Source organism: Dipteris shenzhenensis, chromosome 18, assembly GCF_047967505.1.
Source record: "Dipteris shenzhenensis isolate YYH24624 ecotype China chromosome 18, Dip_SZ_1.0, whole genome shotgun sequence".
Lineage (NCBI taxonomy): Eukaryota > Viridiplantae > Streptophyta > Polypodiopsida > Gleicheniales > Dipteridaceae > Dipteris > Dipteris shenzhenensis.
In genome coordinates, this window is record NC_141613.1 from 49,063,182 (window position 1) to 49,087,630 (window position 24,449).

Genomic DNA, 24,449 nt, shown 5'->3' on the forward strand with positions numbered 1-24,449 from the left:
GTAGCCTAAGAGCCATGCAAAGTTTAATCTCCAACAGATAAGTCCACATGCATATTTGGTTAGTACGTGCGCCATTTCTCACACGTAGTCGTGCTAGTAGGGATTGTAAAAATGTACGCATTATACCTTCCACGTGGCGCATACCAAATAAGTTGGAGACCAAATCTTGCGTGGATGTATGTCTAGGGTGGCCTAAGAGTCGTGCGAAGTTTCATTCCCAACAGATAAATCCACATGCGTATTTCGTTAGTACATGCGCCATAGCTCAAACGTAGTCGTGCTAGTAGGGATTGTAAAAATGTACACAGCTGTCCTTCCATGTGGTGCATACCAAATCAGTTGGGCACCAAATCTTGCGTGGATGTACGTCTACGGTAGCCTAAGAGCCGTGCAAAGTTTAATCTCCAACAGATAAGTCCACATGCATATTTGGTTAGTACGTGCGCCATTTCTCACATGTAGTCGTGCTAGTAGGGATTGTAAAAATGTACGCATTATACCTTCCACGTGGCGCATACCAAATAAGTTGGAGACCAAATCTTGCGTGGATGTATGTCTAGGGTGGCCTAAGAGTCGTGCGAAGTTTCATTCCCAACAGATAAGTCCACATGCGCATTTCGTTAGTACATGCGCCATAGCTCATACGTAGTCACGAGTGCTAGTAGGGATTGTAAAAATGTACGCATTGTACCTTCCACGTGGCGCACACAAAATCAATTCAGACCAAATCTCGCGTGGATGTATGTCTAGGGTGGCCTAAGAGTCGTGCGAAGTTTCATCCCCAACAAGCAAGTCCACACGCGTATTTCGTTAGTACGTGCGCGAATTTTCTTAGTCACGTTTTTAAAATGTCCTAATGCACAAAACAAATTACAACATTACTACTAATAAACAATTTTTTGTATTACAAACACAACAAATCCCATTGAGAAGACATCGGACATCATGTTAAAAATAGAATCTAATACAATGATGTGTATGAACGTGTATACAGCCATCATAGTGAAATACAAAATATGAGTCCATGAAAATTACAATGGTACAGTCACACAGTGAGCCTATACATATTGAATACAAAAAAGTGTAATCAACTAGTGATACCCAATAAAAATCAATCTGATCAACTGATGATCCCAAAAAATATGATATGTAATGTGCTACTCCTCAGGATCAGCTCTCATGCCAATAGTTGCAACTATGCTCTCGTGATCCGCCACTGCAAGGCGCCATCGTGGAGTGGACGTCGCCTTGCGAGTGCGAACACGACTCAAAGTAATCTTGATCCCAACAACAAGATGAGAATACATGTATGCCTCCCGATCCGCCATGTACTCCTGGAACTCAATATAGCGACCACGCCTCTGTATTTGTTGAAAATAGTGGCCACCTACGATCATGCTATGAGCATTGAAGTGCATCCCATGCCCATCCACTGTACCCTCATTCAGCACACTCTTTAGCATAGAGCATCGCAACAAGAAATAATCCACACCCTCCTCATTGCCCTCCGAAGCAATAACCGCGAAGATATCACCAATACGCAAAATATCTGTAAGCTGGTCATAATCTCTAGAGGAACTGAATCCCGCATCCTGACCATCATGTATCTCCTCCCAAGGCTGGAAGGGAGAAAGCACTCGCCGTACCCATGGATCGGCCCATGGTATCATGGAGCACCCTCCCCAATCATCATCAATGCATGCAGAGCAAAAACATGCAAACCGTCGAGAAAAGATCGCGGGGTGAGAATCAGTCTCACTATCCTCTAGACTCTGCCTCCTAATGATGCCTGCTCGCAATGTGCGCAGTGCAATCTGAAGAAGACGTGAAGTGGTACGCACATGGCCTATCATATGAGGTCTACTAATGGCAGCCACAATAGCACGACGTGCTGCCAAGGCATCACTGGAGTTCCTATGCTTAATAGAAGCATAGGAACGTTGAACACTGCTAAGGACCTCGCTAGATACAACCCTATCTCTACGTGCACCAAGACCAGCAAGCCTCCTACACTCTACCAAGTCAGGGTGATCAATCAGGGACGTAAGAAGAGAAGACTGCGAAGCTGGCGTGAGGTCACAAAAAAAAGACTGCACAATCTTGCTAGTACGACGACGGATAGTGGACTTCGGCAAGTCATGTCGTGAAGCAACACTGCTGCTGCAAGGTGGGGCAAGGGGATCAATGGGAGATGGTAGGGTGGACGGGGGAAGGGAGGCGCCAAGCGGAGCGGGGGGAGGGGGAGGGGGGAGGGTGGAGGGGGAAGAGGTAGAGGTGGAGGCCAAAATGTAGGTGGCTAGGGGAAGGGCGGAGGCTAGAGGTAGGGGAGCGGATGAGCATGGGGGGATAATGGAGGTGGGGGTGGGGGTGGAGGTGGGATCTAGAGGTAGAGCTGGAGGTGGATCAGTGGTGGCAATGCGAGCTCGAGCTCTAGAGGCTCTCTTGCGCTCACGAGCCTTCCGCTTGCGCTCCTCGTCAATGAGATTTGGGGGGGGGTTCCTACATCTTTCACGTCTACTAGCTCTACGGCTTTGAGAACCCATTCTCAATGAAAGTAGGATGGAAGGTGTGACAAAGTGATGAGGAGGCAAGAATGGCTAAGAATGGGTGAAATGAACCAAAACGTGGTGTCTTATAGAGAGCCTCAACTCATCCACTAGATTGCTCTTAGATTGCTCTTCATTATTATTGGTGGAGAGGTGCTAAGATTGATACTAATTGGCTTAGTTTTGGTGGAGAGGTCTGCTATGCCCAGAGCCGCGATCATATACCTTATCAACCTTATAGCTCGATCGAGGTATTCAGTACATTGCGCATGTATGTATGAACCTCGATCGAGGTATCTCTAGGTGTCGAGGTATTCAGTGCATTGCGAGGTATGAACCTCGTTCGAGGTATCAACCTCGGGTATCAACCTCGTTCGAGGTATCTCTAGGTGTCGAGGTATGAACCTCGATCGAGGTATCTCTAGGTGTCCTCGGTCACATACCTCGATCGAGGTATCTCTAGATGTCCTTGGTCGCATATATACCTCGATCGAGGTATTGTATGCCTCGCACATCGTCATGTGTATACATCTGGCTGATGTGGCACCATGCATGCATGGTCATGATGTGGTAATATAGTCTCTTCCTGCATGGTCATGATGTGGTACTGGGCCTCTTCGATGACATTGAAAGGTGATGTGGCATGATGAGTTGGCATTCATGAGGTGGTAGATTGACATGGCAGATTGAGGTGGAGGGATTGGTGACGTGGCAAGGTTGAGGAGGTATGCCAAGGTGGCATTGTGTGTTCACATGGCTGATGATGTGGAATGATGAGGTGGCACATGTGGCAGCACGTGTGGCAATGTAAGGTGACATGGCAAGGAGTGATGTCACATCTGCTTGATGAGATGGCACCATGTGGTCTAACAACGTGGCATGGTTTTGATGACTCAGCCTTCCACATGGGCAGCATGCAGACTCCAAAGGCTTGCCACTAGGGTCGGTGATGCTCCTAGCCTACCTCACCAAGCCTAATACCAAGCCTACCTTGTCTTGGTAATAGGCTTGGGTGGCCCTTTTTCCCCCACAAAAGGGAGATTTGACTGTTGGAGGCCATATCGTACGTTTCCCTTACTCAAATTTAACCAAAATTTTTTCCTCTTATTCATCATGCAGAGGACTAAAAATATTGACATTTTTGAAATGTTTGGTTATGTTTGAGAATTACTAGATTTATTTTTAATATTCTTTGTTGATCCTCTAAGGAGTAAAAGTAAAAATTAAACTTCAATCTTCCTAAATCTAACCGTTGGATTTGGGATTTGATGATTCAACCACACACCTTTATGTGCCTACTAACCTTCCACCGAATTGGATTTGCTTAATTATTCAAAATACTAAAAAAATGTGGTGTGCTACTAAAATGCATGTATTTTATGACTTTATTTATTATAAATAATTATTTATAATTAGATAAATCATTCAAAAAATTACCAATAAATCAAGTTAAGCTCTACATAATGCAAAGAGACCACTTACAAAGTTTCAATAACATTTAATCTAAAATGAGTGAGAAATTTAGAATTTAATATGACACTCTTTGTTCGTGACAAACGTGTGACCACCCTGGAACCATGCAATGTGACACAAAGAAATTTTTTGTGTGTGCATCGAATTTTCGATCAGACTATACGATTGTGTGCACAATAGCAAGTGTGATGTTGTGTCAGAAGACTTCAAAGACTAGATCCATAGGGAAGTAGGTGAGATTTGCATTTTTGTGTGCTAAAAAGCTTGTTTTTCCACCTCCTTAGGATTGGGGAGTGAACAAAAAGTGGACACCCTTAGCTTGCTACCACCCTGGGCCCTTCCCCAGGTTTTAGAACACAATCTCTTTTTGTAGCCATGGTACCAAGAGGGCATAACTAAAGTTGTTGAGGATCAAATAGCTATCTTCAGATGGTATGAGGAAAATTTAACAGCATCAGAATGCAAGAGTCTCTAGGAGCAACTAGATAGCAGGAGAGCAGTGCAAGATCATCAACTCCAGAGCTACTACTAGTTGAGCTAAATGCATAGTGAGCTTTGGCAATATTTAGTGGAAACTAGACCGATTGAAAGCAGTTGCTACAAAGACTCAGAGTGAGTGCATGGGTGTTGCAGGGACCAACATCTAGTTGTAGCATGCATTGAAGTATATGCAACAAAGGGTCAACCCAAATCTCTATCAGGAAACCTAGGATCAAATTGAGATGCTTGAAAAGGAGAACTCCTGGCTACATCAAGCAGTTGTGCAGATACTGTATACTTAAGGGAGGAGAATAGTCACCTAGAGGCAAAGTTGGAGCAATATGCCCAACTTCAATTACTTATCCATCTCCTTCAAGCTCTAGTATAAACACTCCTACAAGCTGCCTTGAAGATGACCACTAGACCAAGATGATTCAGTAGGTCTTCACTCTAGATCATCTGAGGCTAGTAGCTCCTGTATAGTTTCTTGATCACCTGCAGGAAGCCAGCCAGCCAGAAGGATCGAACAAAAAACTAAGTCGGATTTGAGCGGCCGTGCCCAATTTTGTTGCCTCTCTCTTCTAACTCGCAAACCTCCCACAATGAGCCCACAATGCCGACTTAAAAGCCATCGAGGTGTGGGCTCTTGCTGCTATGGATTGGTCATTTGAAGCATAGCGCCTCAGGGCTGGCAGTCGTTGAGAGATTTTGTCATATCTACTGGATCTCCATCATCGACACCATTGCTCTTTGTATCCTCCTGTCTACCTTCGCAAGCTGTAGCCCTTGCTTTCGACTTGACTAGACAAGGCTTGATGAGCACGCCCTCGCATCAAACTTGAAACCATATGCTGGTGGATTACTACAGTAGGCAAACACAGGATATGTAGTAGAGAGAATCGGCAAGGAGCTTCTTTGTTGTGAGCCATTGCAATGCAGCTTGCCCGAGAGTATTGCAAGGTTGCTTGAGTCATGCTGCTAGAGTCAGGTCTAGGCTTAGAGTTGCTGATCTGTCGATGGTTGCTGCAGCTTGATAGGCCGTAGTCATTGTAGATAGAGTCCACTGTAGAGAAATTCGTAGAGTAGCTTGAGTTGAAGGAGTCGATCGATCAGTTACGGGATCTTCTTGGGACAACTAGCCTTCAAGCCTTCTCAAATAGAAGGAGATATTGAACCTTGGGACTACCAAAATGAAACTCTCTCTCTCACACACACACAACGGAAGTAAGTGGACGGAAATGTCTCTCTCAAGAAGAAAGTGATCTCTCTTGGAATGGAAGTGAAGTTCACTCTAGAGGAAACTAAAATCTCTAAATGGAGTTTCAATATTTAGCTAAGAGAAACCATGAGTACCTAAGGTGTGCCTACAACTAACCAAGAAGAGCTAGACCTAAGCTCTGATACCATGACAAAGTGCAAATCGTACTAGCCTAGTGCACACAAGATCAGTGAAAGAATTGAGGAGGATCAAAGCACACTAAATAAGACATGAGAGGGAGATAGCAGATCTGTATCTCTTGTAATGTGTATTCAACAATACATGATAGGCTCGGGGGGGTCACTCATCATATGTAACCCTATCACTTGAGTTCAACAGAAGGATATTTTTTATTCCTTAAATTTACAGAAATAAATATACATAAGGGACTATTTAAAATAGTTTTGAAAAAAATTTACAGATTTGTATAGAAAAGGGGTACATTTTATTAATGAAAAATTTTACAGATAAGGGATTTTAAATATAGGCCTTGAACGCACGTGATATAGAGGGTTTATACATAGTGACCCCCCCGAGATGATAGGCCTCTTATATAGAGAGTGCCCTTTGAATAGTCAACACTTGTGTGATCCTCTCATCCACATCTCTCCTTATGGATATCCTCAATCCATATCTCCACATCATGTAGTCCACATCCTAGGGCGGCTACTTCAATACATTCCTATACCATACCTTAGCCTCTAATATGTGCTCATGGCACCATATCTCAACAAAAGATGGCATGACAGACTCTGACACCAACAGTGATGATGGCAGATCTAGTGCACGAGATAAGCACTCTAAAAAAGCAAATCCAAGTCCACTGCCGAAACATCAAATGAAGATTGCCTAGAGGCCATGACTATGAAGCTGAAAGAAGACATGATGAAGGCCATGGAACAAAAGCTTCACTTGTCTCAGCCGCCACCTCAGACTTACCCACAGCAAGAAAATGTCTGGTGTCTGCACTGCATGGCCAATCATATAGCAAACGAGTGCCCGGTCCTAAGAGCTAGGATCACTACACAAGCAAGTCCACCGCCAAGGTTGTGGTGCCATATCTACGTCGTCGGTGGCCATGATGAAAATAGTTGCATCTTCAACATGCGCAACAACCCGCCTCGACCTCCGAGGCTAAATTTTGTTCCTGTTCGGACACAAGTCCCACAATTACTTAGGAATCCGAATCCATGACCATATCCAAGAGCGCCAAATCTAGCTCCTCAGGCAATTCCAATACATTAATTACAAGCCGAGGAAGTAGACTCGCCATTTGAGTATGAAGCAGAGTACTCAGTGTACTATGTAGAAGGTGCAGAGTGTCTAATACCAATCTACGCAAGTCAAGTTCGACCCAATACATATTGAGCCACTACGGGTGTGGAGAAAATCACTGGATCACAAAGTACCCTCATTGTGGTAGCCCCGCTACTTTCCAAAAACTCTGTAGAGATTGTGGCATAGGACATGCCTGTATGGATTGTCCCATGAAAAATAAGGTCCCACAACAAATAGAGGTTAAGCCTGACGTCCCAATCAGCATCATTGGGTTGGACCATCAAAGTATGGGGCCGGAAAGCATAATATCACAACCTATGAATGTAATTACACGCTAGCAGAAAGAGGCCACCAAGGACCCTTACATTCCAATCCAACCAAAGCGACTTTTTAAAAAGAAAGCATTAGTGCCTCCACCTCTACCAAGCAATGAGTAGCCAAGCTCATCCACATCAGCTCCCAAGCCTCAAATAAAAGAAGATCCATACCCAAATGTAGAAGTGGAGAAGCTCTAGAGAAGGCTCGTTTTTAGGCACTTCAACAATGGGTACAAAAGGAACAAGCTCAATTTGAGGCTGACAAACAAGCTCAAGACCCAATCCATGACTTGGCCCCACAAAGTATTGATATTGTACTCAAGCCTCTATTCCAACAATAGACTCTACAACATAATGTACTGCCACATCAACTTGAAGGAGCCGCACTCTCTAGCATCCTGAGTTGCCCTGTGTCAATTCCCACTGGAATCCTCCTATAGAATTGTCCCAATCTCTGGGAGAGTTTCAAAGGATGGATTGAACTACAAATCCCCCTCCACCTATGAATGACATCAAAGATATCCCTATGCAGATGGGTGAGAGAGATGACATATGCAACATTACTATGCCTTTGATCCACAAGGCATATAATGAAGTCCAAGCCATAGTGGATGGTGGAGCAGGTGTAAATTTCCTATCAAAGGAGCTCTATGATGAATGGGATCTCCCACCAACGCAAAAGGCTAATTTTAACATATGCCTTGCTAATGATTCACAAGCTAAACCCTTGGGAATAGTGAATGGTGTGTCAACAAAGGTCGCAGGAGTCTGCTTTTCCCTTCAATTCACAATCTTGGATCTCCCCAAAAAATCCTATCAAATCTTACTGGGACGCCCTTGGTTAGAGGAAGCATCAGTCCTCCATGATTGGGGAACTGATAGACTAACAATCTAGAATCGCGACACCACAGTGAGGGTGAATGTGGGGACAGGAGCTATAAAACCAATTGTTCTTCGAGCATTGGGTGAAATGTCTTCAATGACAATCTCAAGAAAATCAGCTCCCTTGCAACAGCATGCCATAGTGGGTGATTCACAAAGCAATGTCAATAACTAGATACAAGCATTGGCAACCATTGACAACTGCCATTCATTAGACCCCATCTTCTCACATATAGATGCTAAGGTGCTATAGGTAGATCCTCCATTCACACATGAAGAACCAATCGATCTAGAAGTGCCATTCTTTATGGTTGACCTCGAGTGGGATAATGAACCTGAAGAAGGTACCCATACCAATGATGACTCTAATTTTCCTTGGGACCTTGAAACTGAGACTGAGAATGCTGAAATTGAAGATCAAATCTTTGATAATGACTCAACCATTTTGCATGCCCTAATGGTAGTCGAGCTCCCAAAAGTTGAACCTCCAAAGTTGAATAATAGCAAAAGATATCACAAGAAAGCTGAAGGAGGAAATCGCAAAAAATCCAAGGCCGAACACTTTAATGAATTCGAATGAGTCCAAACAAGAATCATCAAATTGTTATCTTGCAAAGCCAGCTCCCTCAAAATCAGAACCACCGCCTCTTGAATGGTCCCCCAAGGGAGTGGAAGGAGTATGCGCAGCAAATGAACCCTTACTTGGGAACACCTTACCAATGGAAAAGTTACCCCATAGTTCCCAAGGTAAGAAGTTTTGGAAGTATAAACCACATGTGCAGATGAAGCTTGATTAAGAGACTTCAGGAAAAGAAATTCAAAAAGAGCCTAACAAATTGGTAAATGAAACTATGCCACCTAGTACACATGGCACATGTCAGGCTAGTTCAACACCATCAGAGGCCGATCTTCGAGAAGTGCTGGAGTACTTCAAGAATTACACAAGTGGCAGTGTCCCAATAGCAATGCCAAGACCACTAAGAGAATCTAAAGTTCAAGAAATCGATAGCATTGGAGAAACTCCAATCTATGAGGGACCAGTAAAAACACACACAACAAACCTCGCCCTTGAAGGGGAGGAAGAAAAACTGGTTTTCATTGGGAAACAGCTTTAATAGGAAGATGAAACCAAACTCAAAGAACTCCTAATGGAATATCATGACTGCTTAGCATGGTCATATAAAGAGATGAAAGGAATTTCACCAGACATGGTAGTACACATGATACCTATAAGGGAAGGTGCTCACCCTAAGGTATGTGGACCTTATTGCACAAATCCTAAGTATGGCACCATGGTTTACGACGAGCTGGAAAAACTCCTAGATACCGGATTCATCTACAATATAGAACACACTGATTAGGTTTCGCCCATTGTCATTGTGCCTAAGTGCAACAAGAACCTCAGAATATGCGTAAACTTAAAGAATGTGAATGCCGCCACAATTAGGGATCACTATCCCCTACCCTTAACAGAAACAGTTGGCAGGTTCCAAAATGTATAGCTTCTTGGATGGCTTTAGTGGCTGTAACTAAGTGCAAATTGCTCCTGAAGACCAATAAAAAATAGCATTTGCTACAGAATGGGGTATTTTTGCATATAGAGTCATGCCATTTGGCCTTTGTAATGCCCTGGCCACATTCCAGCGAGTCATGTTCACAGCTTTCAAGTCATTTCTCAATAAGTTTTTACAAGTGTTTCTGGATGATTTGTGCATCCATTAGAACAAAGAAGACCACTTCAAATGTCTTGAAGCAGTACTAATCAATTGTAGGGAGTATGGCATCTCCCTAAATCCAACAAAATGCCAGTTCATGGTCACCCAAAGAGTTGTTTTGGGACACATCGTTTCTCAACATGGGATTGACATGGACAAAATAAAAATCATCATGAAATTACCTCCTACAAATTCTAAAGGTGTACAAGTCTTTATGGGACATGCCAGCTATTATAGAAGATCTATATTGCGGTATGCCATGATAGCTAGACCACTTTACTAATTATACAAAAGAGTGCGACCAAGCCTTTGAGCTTTTAAAGTGGCACCTAATCACAACACCCATCCTTATATCTCCCAATTGGGATATTGATTTTCATGTTCATACTGATGGATCCAAGTATGCAATTGGGAGTGTGCTTTGTCAACCTGGTGAACATAAGAAAGACTACCCATTCCACTTCATCAGTCGATAACTCAATGATGCAAAGATCAACTATACCACCACAGAAAGAGAAGCCCTAGCAATGGTGTATAGTGTTAAAAAATTCGGCACTATCTACTAGCAAATGATTTTGTCTTCTACACCGACCATCAAGCATTTCTTTATCTTGTGAACCGTCCATGTACAACAGGAAGAATAACCTGATGGCTCCTCTTGCTTCAAGAATTCAACTTCAAAATAATGGTCCGCAAAGGTGCCCAACACTACATTGCCAATCACATGTCTCATGTCAAGTCGGGAGAAGAAGCCAGTGGAGTAGAAGACAACTTACTAGATGCCATACTATTTTAAATAGATGCTGTTTTAGAGTGGTGTGGAGATATCATTGGGTACTTAATGGTAGGAAGACCACCCTTGAAATGAAAGCAGTTGATGCCAGAAAACTAATTCTAAAGGTTGGACCCTATCAACTCTTCATTGCAGGACAACTGTACAAGATGGGCAAGGACTAGGTATGAAGAAGATGTGTAATGATTCATGAGATCATGCCAATGAGATCATGCAAGAGGACACTTCCAAGGGGAAGCCACAACAAGAAAAGTCATCCTCGTAGGCTATTGGTAGCCAACACTGTGGGCAGATGCCAATGAATATGTAAAAGGTTGTGATGTATGCCAACGGACTACTAAACCACAACATAAAGACTTCAATCCCCTAACAACAGTTGTTGCACAAAAACCATTTGAAAAATGGGGGATTGACTATGTGGGTCCCATCCATTCAGTAGCAAAAGGAACACAGGCATGCTACATCATTGTGGCCACTGATTACTTTACAAAATGGGATGAAGCTAAAGTAGTCAAAAAGGTAGATGCCAAAAGCACAGCAAGGTTCTTATATGAAAATGTGATCACCCAATTCGGATGCCCCATTGAAATTGTGTCGGATAGAGGCACACATTTTGTCAATGAGATAATCCAAGAACTCTTGTTTGGCTTTATGGTAATCCATAGAAAAAGCACACCCTACTACCCCCAAGGGAATGGATAGGCCGAATCCACCAACAAAATATTATGCATTATCCTCACCAAGGTAGTAGAACCACATTGTTCTGATTGGGCAGAGAAACTGAATGCAGTCTTATGGGCATATAGAACCACACTCAAGGTCACTACAGGGAACACAACTTTTCAATTGGTGTATGGCCTTGAAGCTGTGGTCCCACTAGAATTTGTAATACCAAGCCTACACATAGTAGTACAGGAACGCATGGGAGACTATGAATCCTTAAAAGAAAGACTCTATCAGTTAGAGAAGCATACAGAGACAAGACTAGTCACCTACCATGCCATGACAATAGAAAAACACAGAAGAAAGGCATGGTTTGACAGAAATCTTAAAGCTAAAGACATCAAGGAAGGTGACTTGGTCCTATTATACAATGTAAGAAAGATGAATCCCATCAGAGCTGTGCTACTAGAAACATTGGTTGATGGAGTTCAATTCAACACAACAATAAACGGGAGCCGACTGAAGCGCTACTACTTCAACACGCAAGCCATCCCCAACAAAAATGAAGATGTGGGAAACCCAAGTCTTCCTTAGTTAGGATTAGATTGTACACGAGCACTCACTTGCATATGTATGTCTTTGCACATATAGGTAGCATCAATCGATTTTAACCTAGGGCTCAAAAGTGATGCCTGAGTTCTAGATGCCCTATGAAATCCCAGCAACAAAAAAAGCATATAGTTAGTCCCTACCTAGCTATTAGGTCATGTGCACTGACATGCTTTTGCTTAGACACATAGATGATTGCATGAATAATTGTGCCACACACTTTCATTCCACACTCTCAAAGCATGTACAAAAATAAGATCTCTCAAAACACACACAAAGGTCATACCTACATGCCAACTAATCTAATGATCAATGGTACACCACATGCATATGGATGCACGTTCAAAAAAAATGCTGTCAGTAAAGAGGATGCACAGAAAGAGCCCACCGCCTCAACCACGAGATTCCTCCAGAGTTCGCAGCCATCTACATCCTCTCAACCATGGCGACCACATGCATTTGTGGTCCAGAGCGATAGCTCCAAGGAGGATTCAGTGCATGACCAAGAAAAACAAATGCCACCCTATTCACCACCGGCCTACACAACCATTGATGGGGCCAAGTCACTAGAACTTGTGTGGCCACCTACATCGACTTATGCTCTTTCCAAGGAAGGAACATCTTACTTAGAGAAAAGGGGTCTAGGCAGTTTGCATGAGAGCCTAAAATCCTTGGAGGACAGTCCTACAATGATTACATACATCAGGGACTTTCTCCATTATTACCACTCCATCAATGCAGAGGTTGGCAAGTATGGTACCATCACTGTACATCAGAGCCCACTCAGCATTATCCTCGACAGTATACTTATTCAAAGGGATTTCTCACTCCCAACACAAGGTGCCAAATACCCTACACGGCCTGCCGATGCAAAATTTCTTGAAGTACAGCCTCTCCTCGCCAAGGGCACACTGATCCATAGGGACGGCATATTACTTCGCACTATCCTTAACCATCGCCTCAGGGAAGTAGCACACTTCCTATCCATAATCCTGGGGGTTAAGTGTGGCAAGAATCGATCCCTTCCACTCCGCACATTTGTTTTGCTGAGTAGGAAGCTAAAGCAAGACTGGATCCAACACTTAGTCATCTTCTTCACAAAAAAGCTAGATGGTTCATCAAACCAAAAAAATAAAATTCCACACTTATTCGCTATAATCATCAAAAAAGAGCTACAAGAATGAGAAATGACTTTGCCCCAGTTACCAAAACCAATTGAGGAGTTGGACATTCCCTTCTCACTAGTATGGGAGCCATCACCAACTTCTCCTACTATCACATTGGCAAGAGCAAATGCCTTAGAAGAATCACCTATTCTGGAGGTCGGAATTAAGGAATTGCCCCACGAGATGCTATAGCTCGGTGCACAACTACAACCAATATATCTCCAACAACAGCAGCAACCAGAGCCTGAGGAAAGATCGGCACTAGAGCCTAAGGAAAGATCAGCACCAGAGCCTAAGGCTACATCAGCACTAGAACCGCCCATCAATGCCATGGCAGTCGATGAGCCACAAGGGGAGCTAGTGCTAGATCAATAGTATGACTATTGTACACAAGTGATTGAAATACCATTGGAACAACCTCCCACAAGTAATACAGAATCATCAGGATGGCTACATGGACACCACTGATATCAGCAGTATCGCCAGTCCTCAGCACCATCTATCATTCTCTAAAATCAAGCTAGCCAGATGATCCAAATGTCCGAAGTATTCACTAGCTTGGCCAAGGAGTAATATGCAAGAGAATTGGATAGATAGACTGCAACAGAAATCGAAGACCAATTTGCGGCAATTGCCATAGAGGTCAAGGCACTTCGGGCACAGATAGATGAGAAGGAGGTAGAAGAAGTGCGCATGAACCAAGCTCTCCAAGCTCAAGAGAAGGTAGTGAGTTTCGATGTGACCTCCAACCTCCACCAAAGTCAAACACAGCTGATAGCAGCAGTACAAGCAATGGCAATCGTATAAACCTACTATAACTCCTTGACCTCCGTGCATGCTTAGCAGACGGAGGTAGTGGTACAAGCTTGACTCATTCTAATTCACAAATAAGAAGAGCTTCAGGATTGCAAAGACAAGCTTGAAGACATGAAACAATCTTTGGCAATACGTGCCTTCAACATTGACGAGCTTACAAGAGAATGCAGAATCTTAAAGGACCAACTTGCTACCACTAAAGAGGCTAGCAGTTCACAAGCACAAGTCTTGGAGCAATGGTCCAATACCACTGAAGACATTCCTTAAGAGGCGAAGGTCACCTTGCAAATGAAAAAGCTTAAGGAGGCATATACATCCATCTACCAGAAATACAAAGAAAAAATGGAGGAGATGCAGTCCCAAAAGATAATCATCACCAAGCTTGAACTCCAATTACTAGTGCACAACAATGAGGCAATGGAAGACAACACCAATGAAGCCCCACTACAATGCACAACGGTGGTGTACCAAGAGCTTGTGGCTACTATACAAGTGGAAGATCAACGTTCCATAGGGACCAAATCTCTGCGCATAATTTGCCAAGACTTATCCAAAGATGAGAAAAATATCTTCTGCCTGTCTACACATGCCGAGTTTATAGCACTCAGGACGAATGCTTTCATTGCATAAGTATGCCTCATGGATAGTACTCCCCTCAGGGTTATTGCTGGTTTGTTGCCATTGCTACAAAGGCCATCACTATTATTTGCAAGGCATGACATAACCGACATCCAACCCATGCAGGTGATGATCCCATTGCACCAGCAAAAAGAAGTGTCAGAAGATGACAGGGCCTATCTCACATCCAACTTCCCATATCTAACCACTCTCTCTGCCAACCTCATACCCTCACTTACCCTTGCTGCTACCACCCTCTTAACCTTCCTCGAGCTCCATCCTAACAGATATTCCCTCCATCATCTCTTTGCTCATGCCTCTCACCATTTTCAACTAACGCAATAGTCACAAACTTACGAACCCCTCACACCTAGCTTTTTCCCTTCCCTTGCTAATCCTACCCTTGAGGATTACCAAGCTGCTCAAACCATTTTCCCAGTTCTTCCCCCCCTCCCCTTTGCTCCCCCTTCCATAACTAATACTCTTCCATATTTCTCCCCCATGTCCCCAGATTCTCTCCCTGCCTTGTCATCACCTCCGACACTACTTGTGCTTCCATTAGCAAAAAATGACACAGTATTTGATTTTGAATATCAGGATTCGGATAATCCAATTCGCACTCCTAGGCCAAGTTCCAATTATGGGTATGATTTTGATGAGATACCACTTCCCAATAACCCCATCAATTTTGGAGCAAATATCCCGATATGAAAACTCGAGGTGGATGGACCCTCGACAACTTCCCTACCAACCTTCATCAGTGTCAAATTAGTGAAGGTTGGATAAGAAAATTGGATCCACAACCTGATTGGCGCCATCCCAAGCTCTTTGATGTAATCTTCTTGAAAGAGTACCTACGTGCACCTCCATGTCTTAGAACCCATCCCAAGTTCTATGCAGTTCCATGACGTAAAAAATGGAAAGCCAACATACACACTTTGGATGAAGGTCAATTGGCCAATGATTGAACCGTACTTTGGTGTAGAATGGAGTATCCAAGGCACAATGATCCAAGCACTTCAGCAACATGAGTGCTATCTTCTGCAAAACATTGGAATACATTCTAGAGTCCCATGTTACCTTGATGGCCATTTGCCTCCACTCAGTTTCAATCCCAATGAATGGGACAATGCTCAGATTACAAGCCGACTCTATCAAAGAGTGATCTTCTTAGAAGCATGCCACATATCTCTGCTCAAACAAATGGTGGATACATGCTACCTGGAAATTGAGCAAAAATTGTATGGTGCCAAGGATTTATAGCAGGATCGACTAGCATGACACAAGTTCCATAGCCACTGGTGGACTAAAGACATGGCAACCTAGCTACATGCTCACAATAAGCCATGACCCGAGGACAGGTAATAAAATGGATCCGAGAGTATGTTGTCTCTATGCCAACATGAACTTAGGTAGTACAGAATGTGTGTGTAGAGTAGCAACAGCAAAGCTCCGCTTGTACTTGCATAAGGCTAGGAATAACCTCTCTTAGGAATCCTCAACATGCAAGTTCTACTTGCAATTCCTACATAAGGGTTCTACATGCAACTCCGACTTGCAATCCTACATGCAAGTCCTACATGCAACTCCTACATGTAGCTCCTACACGCATGTTCTACATGCGAGTTCTACATGCAACATGCAACATGCGAGTTTTACATGCAACTTCTATATGCAAGTTCTACATGTAGAGAGAGAATGTCTTACAATTCCTACATACAGAGAGAGAATCTCTCCAACTTGTGTAAATATCCCTTAATGGAATGAAGGTCACACTCTTTGGGGCATTGTGTTGAGTTCTACTTTGGTATTCCAAGCAATTGTCTCAAATGTCCATGCTTCCTTGCACTCCACATCCAAAAGCATGTCCTAACCTTGTAACTCCTCCTCCCCTCTCCCCCAATCTTGCAACCCATCCTCTCCCTCTCCTCCTTCCTCCTCCTCCTCCCTTCTCCTCCCCTTCCTCCCTCCTCCTCCCTCCTCTCTCTTCCTCCCCCCATGCTCTTACACCTTCTTCCTCTTCCACTCCTATGCTCCCCCTAAACCCTTAGTTCCTCAACCCTTAACCTCCATGATCTACGGGGGAGACGAGCTCTCCACCATGTACTCTACCCTGAGCTTTGGATCCTCCTTCTTACCTTGGAACCTTTTCTAAACCTTGGAACCTCCTTCTAAACTCTGGAACCTCCTTCTAAACCTTAGAGCCTCCTTCTAAACCTTGAACCTCCCTCTAACCCTTGAACTTTTCCTAAACCCTGCAACCTCCAATGAAGGAGAAAGCCTTCGTTACCTCAACCATGATGATACATGTTCCTTTTAGACATGCATGCAATATGTTTGCTTACCACACTTAAGCCTACATCTCTCACTAGAATACAACTCGAGGTCCGAAGCTACACGTATATACTACAAAATTTGACAACCCCGATATATCTGTAGGTGACAAAAAGCCTCGGAACCCTGCATACTGAGAATACCTTGCTCTTCCTGTGGAAGCCGTGGAAAAGAGGAGCCCCCAAGCATGGGGATGGCAAGGAGGGGGTGCATGAGAAAGGCAATGAATTCCAATGTTTCTTCCATGGAGAAGGAAGCAAAGATGAGACGTGCATCCAATTGAAGCTATGCACTACATTTTCCATAGGAATGCCCATGTTAATGCTTGGGTTAGAGCATGTCTCGGTGCCAAATGCCAAAAGCTCGTAGCTTTCCCTGGAAAGAACTACATCTATGGCTTCACCATGGGAGGAAAGGAACCTCTCAAGCATGAATACAAAGGTTTTTCCCACGGGTTGGCATCTCCATATAGCTCATGCATTCATGAGACACTAGTGTTGGTGGATAGCCTATAGCCTACCACCTCTATTGCATGCTTTACAAGGTGTGGAAGGAGGAAGTGGACATAGTTTCCATATCTTCCTTCATCTTTGCTCGTAGATATGGTACCTTTGGGAAATATGACTCTTCCATTTTCCTCTCATCTCCTACAACCGGATCCAATGCTTCCTTGAAGGATCTCTACCATGGCAAATTTCACCAAAGAGCTTGTCATTTTTGTACCTAGTTCCTATAGGAATTAACTGAGAGGTGCACCTTAGATGTGGGTGAATCAAAAGGAGCCAGAGTGTATCTAAGGAAGACAAATGAATGTTATTGTTCGGGAAGTCACAAATAAAAGAGTTGAAACATGGATTGCCATGACCTTGGGGTCTACTGAGCAAGAAGATAGCAAGCCTTAGGAGGCTGTTTGACTTTTTAAATAAATGCAAGAACAATTGAATATATTATTCTTTGTTGCCATCCTAAAAGCATGCGGCAACCCAACAAAACTTCAAGCTTGAATGGAATTGCCTACTCAAAAATTAGCAAGGTTAGTTTTGAGAATATTGAAATTGTTGCAATGAGTTTTTTTCACATGTATGCTAAATTTAGGACCATTCCAATGATCATGTTTGATGCATTTCCCACAAGGGATGCTAGAGCGCTAATTCCACAATATGTATGTTGGGGAGAAAGTGAACAGGTGTCTCATTTCTTTGAGAGGAGAGGCGGGAAGACATACAACTAGATGGATTCGTATTTCTATGTGTTCTAGATGGGGTAACATTTCAATGTGTTCTCAGAGTATGCAACATTGGTGAAAACTACCATCTATTACCTATTACCTACAAACTAGGAAAAAAACAAGAGAGGAAATGTGGCAACATGGAGGAACCTATCATGGACACAAGTAGATGCTGAGAGGATGGACGTCTGAGAGGATTCAAAATTTCATGTTTGCTAATTAATAACGTTTTCAAAATTTTAGATTTTTTTTGGAGTTGAATTGTGCAGCGTTTTCAATGAGGTAGGCCATTTGGAACGTTTCCTTTTTCCCAAAACCGTAATCACTAGACTCATATGTCTTATAATGATGAGACTGCGTGACAACCCAAAGCAAGAAGCAATCACAAAATATTATACCAAGTTATCGCCGCTTTCCTAATGAATTTGTACATCGGTGACACAGCTACAAATCAAAGAATAAATTAGAGTGTATGATTTCATCTAAGTGGAACTAGCCAGTAGGCTTTGAAGAAATGGGAAGAAAGTGTCTTCAATAAAAGGCTTGAGGCCATGTCACAAGCACGAAAGAAGATGCCCATGTGTGTGGATGTAAACGGTCTGGCGATTACCATATCGCCCATAGAATATGAAATTTTGTAGACAAACGAGGCATCTATGAAGAATTCCTTTCAAAAGCACTCAAGACCTGAGTGACCTATGAAAAACCAATATCCGGACGTCTATCAATACTCATGGTCTATCCTAGAAGTACTTTGAACATGCACTGTGGGCTTTTTGAAGTATAATTTGAGTAAAACTAGCACAGAATCCTTCACACCGCTCCACTTCCTCTCTAGCTCCCTTAGGAAGTATCAAGCAAAGACATTGTAGACTTTTTGTTTGAGAATCTAAGAACACAACTTGCCAAACTTTGTAGCAAGAGACAGTACGCGAGTGGATCTCTACTAAGAAAAGCTGGGATTTTGATGTGTCTATTATGAACTGTAATAGACAAAGCCAAGGTCTCTGCATTTCAAGAATAGGAGTGGCAATGGATATATAGCTCACACAATTCAAGGTGGGTTAAAGATGCTAGAAGGAGCCTAGAAGCAAGAGGTTACATAGGGCCAAAGCATCTAGTGGTCAGGCGTGCTCAAACTCTGAAGGGCATAGCTTGGTGGGATGAGTGTGGTAGGGAGATGCTTAGCTTAAGGAGGCACTCACTTTTTTAGGATAGATGCCCTAGTTGCCTTTAGTTGAGAACTCTATATGCATTCTGTACAAGTTAAGAAAGTCAGGGGGATCACTCATAGATATGTAAGCATAGCACGTGGGCTGAACAAAAGGGGTTTTTAAATCTTCATTTTACACTTTTTGGCATACAGAAGGGTACCTTTTAAAGAGGGTATTCACGATTGAATAGAAAAAGGGTGTGTTTTATTTATGAAAAATTCCCAGATGAGGTACTTTTGAATTAGGCCTTGAACGCACATGATATAGAGGATTTACATATAGTGAAACCCCCAAGTTGAGAAATGAAGTAAAACATAATGTGCCAAGTGCTTGCATGCCTATAGATGCAAAAAAATGGATTGGAAGCTCATGGCTCCCTTGGAAACTACCTCGAGAAGCTCTCAAAGCTTTGGAGGGGACTATTTCTTCAAGCCTTAGATCATAGCCTCCAAACTCTATTGGGTCACGCATTCTTCAGGCTATGTACAGTTCCTTCACCATCAAAAACATTGTTGTAGGCCCGTGTTGTACATCTATATACAATGATGTTTATAGCTCCTTGTGGATTTAGACCGATAACCTCCTTGATTATATGTGACAAAGACTTGATAGGCACATGTTCTGCTTCTAGAAAATGCGTGATCAAGGGTGACTTTCAAGAGTAAGCATTCAGTAGAACAATTCCAAAATTTAACAACTTCTTTGTTAGCCTATGCTTTACCGCATCTATATCTTAGCAACAATCACAACCTGCGATGCCATCTACAAAGCTAAGAAAGGTGAAGAATACAAAGTGAGATGTGCTTAATGCAAATTGCTATGTGCTAAATTCAATATTTTAAAGATAAAACAAAAACAAATCCAAATCTTTGTTAATAAAACATATCCTTCGTTAAAAGAGCTACCTGTAGTTTTAGTGCCTCTTATTGTATTTAGCAGCACCATACATGGTAAGGAGGCGAACCATTGGTTGGATGCTTACCTCGTATAATTCTAAGGAGGTGAACCATTGGTTGGATGCTTATTAGATGGGCAACGACCTACGCAAGTCTGGGAGTGGGGATGGCACGTAAGGGAACAGCCAAGGACAAAACTGTTTCGAGCTTTTCCTGCATGTCCAGACGTTCAGGCACACGCCAATCAAAACAGTGTACCAGATTGGCTATGACGAGAGGGACGAGCACTAGAGCGAGTGGCATCCCTGGGCAACCGCGCCTCCCTGACCCGAAGGGCAGTAGCTCGAAGTGTTGCCCCCTCACATCCACTGCGCTTCCCACAAACCTCGACGGCACAAACTCCTCCGCTCTCTCCCACGTTGCCTCGTCCCTCCCTATCGCCCACATGTTTATGAACACACTCGTGCCTGCAGGGATCGCGTACCCCGCCGCTTCACACCTCTCCTGGGCTGTATGTGCCAGCGTTGTCGCCCCTGCTGGGTGCAGCCTTAACGTCTCCTTCACCACTGCTTGCAAATATGGTAGCTTCGGCAGATCGCTCTCCCGTAGCAGCCGCCTCTCCTCTCCCACCACCTCATCCATTTCCTCCCGCACCTTCTTCAGCTCCTCCGGGTTCCGCAGCAGCTCCGCTACCGCCCATTCTACCGTGACGCTCGTCGTATCGACCCCGCCCGTGAACATCTCCTGGTATGACGATGATGAGAATTAGGTGCCCGCATCGCAAGAAAAAATTAACAAAGAATCCCCAACGACATACCCATACGTATAATTAATTTACCCAGACAACGGCCTTGATCGAATCCAGTGCCTGTGCGTCATGCCCTCCCGTCTTCTCCAACAACACGTCCACAAAATCCGGTGTCGACCTTCTTGCTGCATCACTCCTTAAACGCTCTTTTACGATCCTGCTCATGAAGTCGTCCAAGTGCTCATGAACTCGACGCATGCGACGCTTGGTCAGCAGGTCCAGCCATCCCAGCCAGGGGATGTAGTCTTAGAAAGTAATACAGTATTGAACTCGTGCAACAGGTCGTGCAGCTCTCCGCCCGGGCCAGTCGCCCAGTCCACCAACGTTGTCGAGAAAGCTAGGCGAGACACGATATTGCCGGCCATCGTAGCCGCACATTTGCTCAGCTCGAGTACATATCCTTCGCCTTTACTAGCCTTGAGCTCTATATATTGTATCATACGAGCAACCTCCTCGTACCTCACATTTTCGCAGTCTTGAAGCCTTTTTTGAGAGAAAAGTTGCAAGCTGAAGAGTTTCCGGACCTCCCTCCAGTTGTGGCCGTAGGGTGCGAAAGCAATACTGTTCGCTTGTCCATACAGCAAAGCCTCAGGCATTCCTGAAACAGGACGATCGGAAAAGGATTTGTCGTGAGTCATCAAGAATTCCTTAGCGAGGGAAGAGGAGGATATGATCAGAGCCGGGAAAGAGCCTAGACGCAGGGAGAAGATAGGCCCGTATTGGCGGGAGAGATGAGTGTAGGTGCGATGAAGAGTGGCAGAGTTAGCTCCGAGGAGCTGGGGCAGGTTGCCGAGGATTGGCCAAGGTCGAGGGCCTGGGGGAAGCTTTGATTTGCGGGTTACAGACTGGTGAAATGAAAAAAAGACTAAGATGAGCAAGGTGGGGAGGAGAATTGCGGCTGCTAGTGTGAAGGCGCTCCACATGAGAGGAAGAAGCTCCATAGCTGTGCAGCTGGGGTTGTCTTGAGGTGGTGAGAATGGCTCAAGCGCTGGGTCTTTTATGGTCTTAGGGACATGCCAGGTGGCAACGCGGGAACATTTTCTTGCTTAAGCGCGTTTACAGTGCGGGAACATTTTCTTGCTTAAGCGTGTTTACAGTGATTGAGTGTTCAATTTTCAATGGCACGGAATGGTTCAGTGTTCAACTCGACAGGGTCTTAGCTGCCCACGTTTGGGCAGACTGCATGATTTTAGGGGCCGATTGGGCCTGGCAGGTGGGCAAGCTAGTGGTATGTAAAGAGCCTAAGAAAATGGCGAGTGGCATCTACCAAGAGTGATTTTGTTATGCGTGACATGCGGCAATGCAAGGCATTTTTTCTCCATTTTTTGAATTCGAGCATTCAATGTTAAGTGTATCAACGAGTGAGCCATCTTAGAGGAGTTGGCACATTATGGATCACTTTTATTCCCAAGTTATTCCTCATTTGTTTGTGCATAGCTTAATGTTTTACACAAAGGCTTTTATTTTTTATTTTGAATTCACATTGGAGAGCACATTTCTTTCTAACCCTTTAAGCTTTTCCACACACTTGAGCCTTACCACTAAGCTATAAAGCACTATAATATGCCTATTGGAACCATGCAATTTACAAATGGCCTCTCCTTCCCTCCCCAATCTAGTGGCTCCTCCCTCTATAATGCCCCCATTTATTAAAGTCCCCCGCTCGATTAAGTGGCAAGCCTCCCCTCCCCCCTTTGTTCTTTTCCCCCTTTAGTTCAATCATGCACTTGCCCTCTTCTCTTTCACCCCCCCCCCCCCCCTTTATTCATTTTCCCATTTAGTTCAATCATGCTCTTGCCCTCTTCTCTTTCACCTGTGACCCCTCTTCTTTTCTCCAAAACTAATAGCCCCCCAACTAATAATACACTATCTATTAAAAAAATTCAGACTTGTGTAAAGTCTAATTTTAGAATTGTACAAAGAAAACTCTAAAAATGATGAATACTATACTCTAAAAAACTAAGTGCTTGTTGTGGTGAAGCTATCTTTCATAACAAAAATTATAGTAGCTATATAACCAAATACTTGCCATGAATACTATAATTTGTTTAATAATTAGGGGAAATATGGACTCAAAAAGGGCCTCTTGTATTAGGGGCTTAAAAATATGGATTAATCTCTTGGCCAATGAGGAGGCTCAAGAATTAAAAGAATGGAGGTTTTGCTCCTCCTCCTCATTGGTTGGAATGAAAGGTCCCCACCCCAAGTTACTCGTATTAGCAACGTACAAGGCCTTAGGAGAAATCTTGGCTTTTAGGGATGGTTGGATCATACCTCGGGGAGTTCACCTCACAAAATTTTAGTGTACCACATGCATCAAAAAGGAAGAGTATTTTAAAGTAACTTTTTGGAAAAATTTAATAGGTTTACCATAGAACGAGGGGTTATTTAATTCAAATTTAGAAAAAAATCACTTAGTTCATAAGTAAAGAGGGGTGTTTTTACTAAGGGGGAAAATTTTAGTTGAGGGGTTTTTTAAATACCCCTTGAACATACGTGATATGTAGGGTTTCTTATTATTGCACCCCTTGAGGATCATACTTGATCTAATGGTTGACAAGCCCTTTAATATACCCAATCTCATCCATTAGATCATGGACGATCTAATGGATATAATTAAAAGCTCTATAAGAGCATATGTGTGACATCGAATCATTGCTTCATCCAACGACGGTGGCAGACTATAAGGCAGTAGACTGAACTGGCCCCTACGATAATAATGGCCTTAGAGAAGCGTGGTAGCTAAACCTTGTGCTTCGAGATGCGTGGAGCATGAATTGAGGAGGGCCCTTGGATGGATAGTAGATCTAACGATCCAAAAAGGGGCGCGATATGTGTGGCCTTGGATGGGAGGATGGATCCAATGATCCACAATAGATGCCGCATGCGAACCCTTGATCTAAATTCAGATTGGAAGTGTATACTGGCACCCACATGTGTCTCTATGGTAGATGGAGAGCCATTGGATCATGCATAGATCAATGTTTCAAAAAAGGCACCACATGCGAGCCGTTAGATTAGGATTCAAGATTGATGATAGAAAAAGGGTGTTAAACGCGAGCCATTAGATGGCATCTTCAACATTTTTAAGTACATCACTTGTCATTATGACTCATCAATTTTTCCCTTTACCACAATGTTTTTCCCAAGAGATTAAGGACTTAACCTTTTGCTTAATGTCTCTCATATGAGGCCCTTTTTTAGCCCATATTTCAACTAATGTTATCAAATAATTGAACATCCAATTCTGTATATCTAACAATATCAAGATTACTTGTTCTCTTGGAGAGGTGGTGGTTGGGGGGGGGGAGGGAGTGGTGAGAAAGGGGGGGGAACAGAGGGAGGGAGTGGACAG

General features: G+C 43.5%; 1 pseudogene; it reads right to left on the reverse strand.

Moving 5' to 3' along the window:
• Positions 1 to 20,240: 20,240 nt before the first annotated feature.
• On the reverse strand, positions 20,241 to 22,035 carry LOC147891353 (flavonoid 3'-monooxygenase CYP75B137 pseudogene; annotated as a pseudogene).
• Positions 22,036 to 24,449: the final 2,414 nt, after the last annotated feature.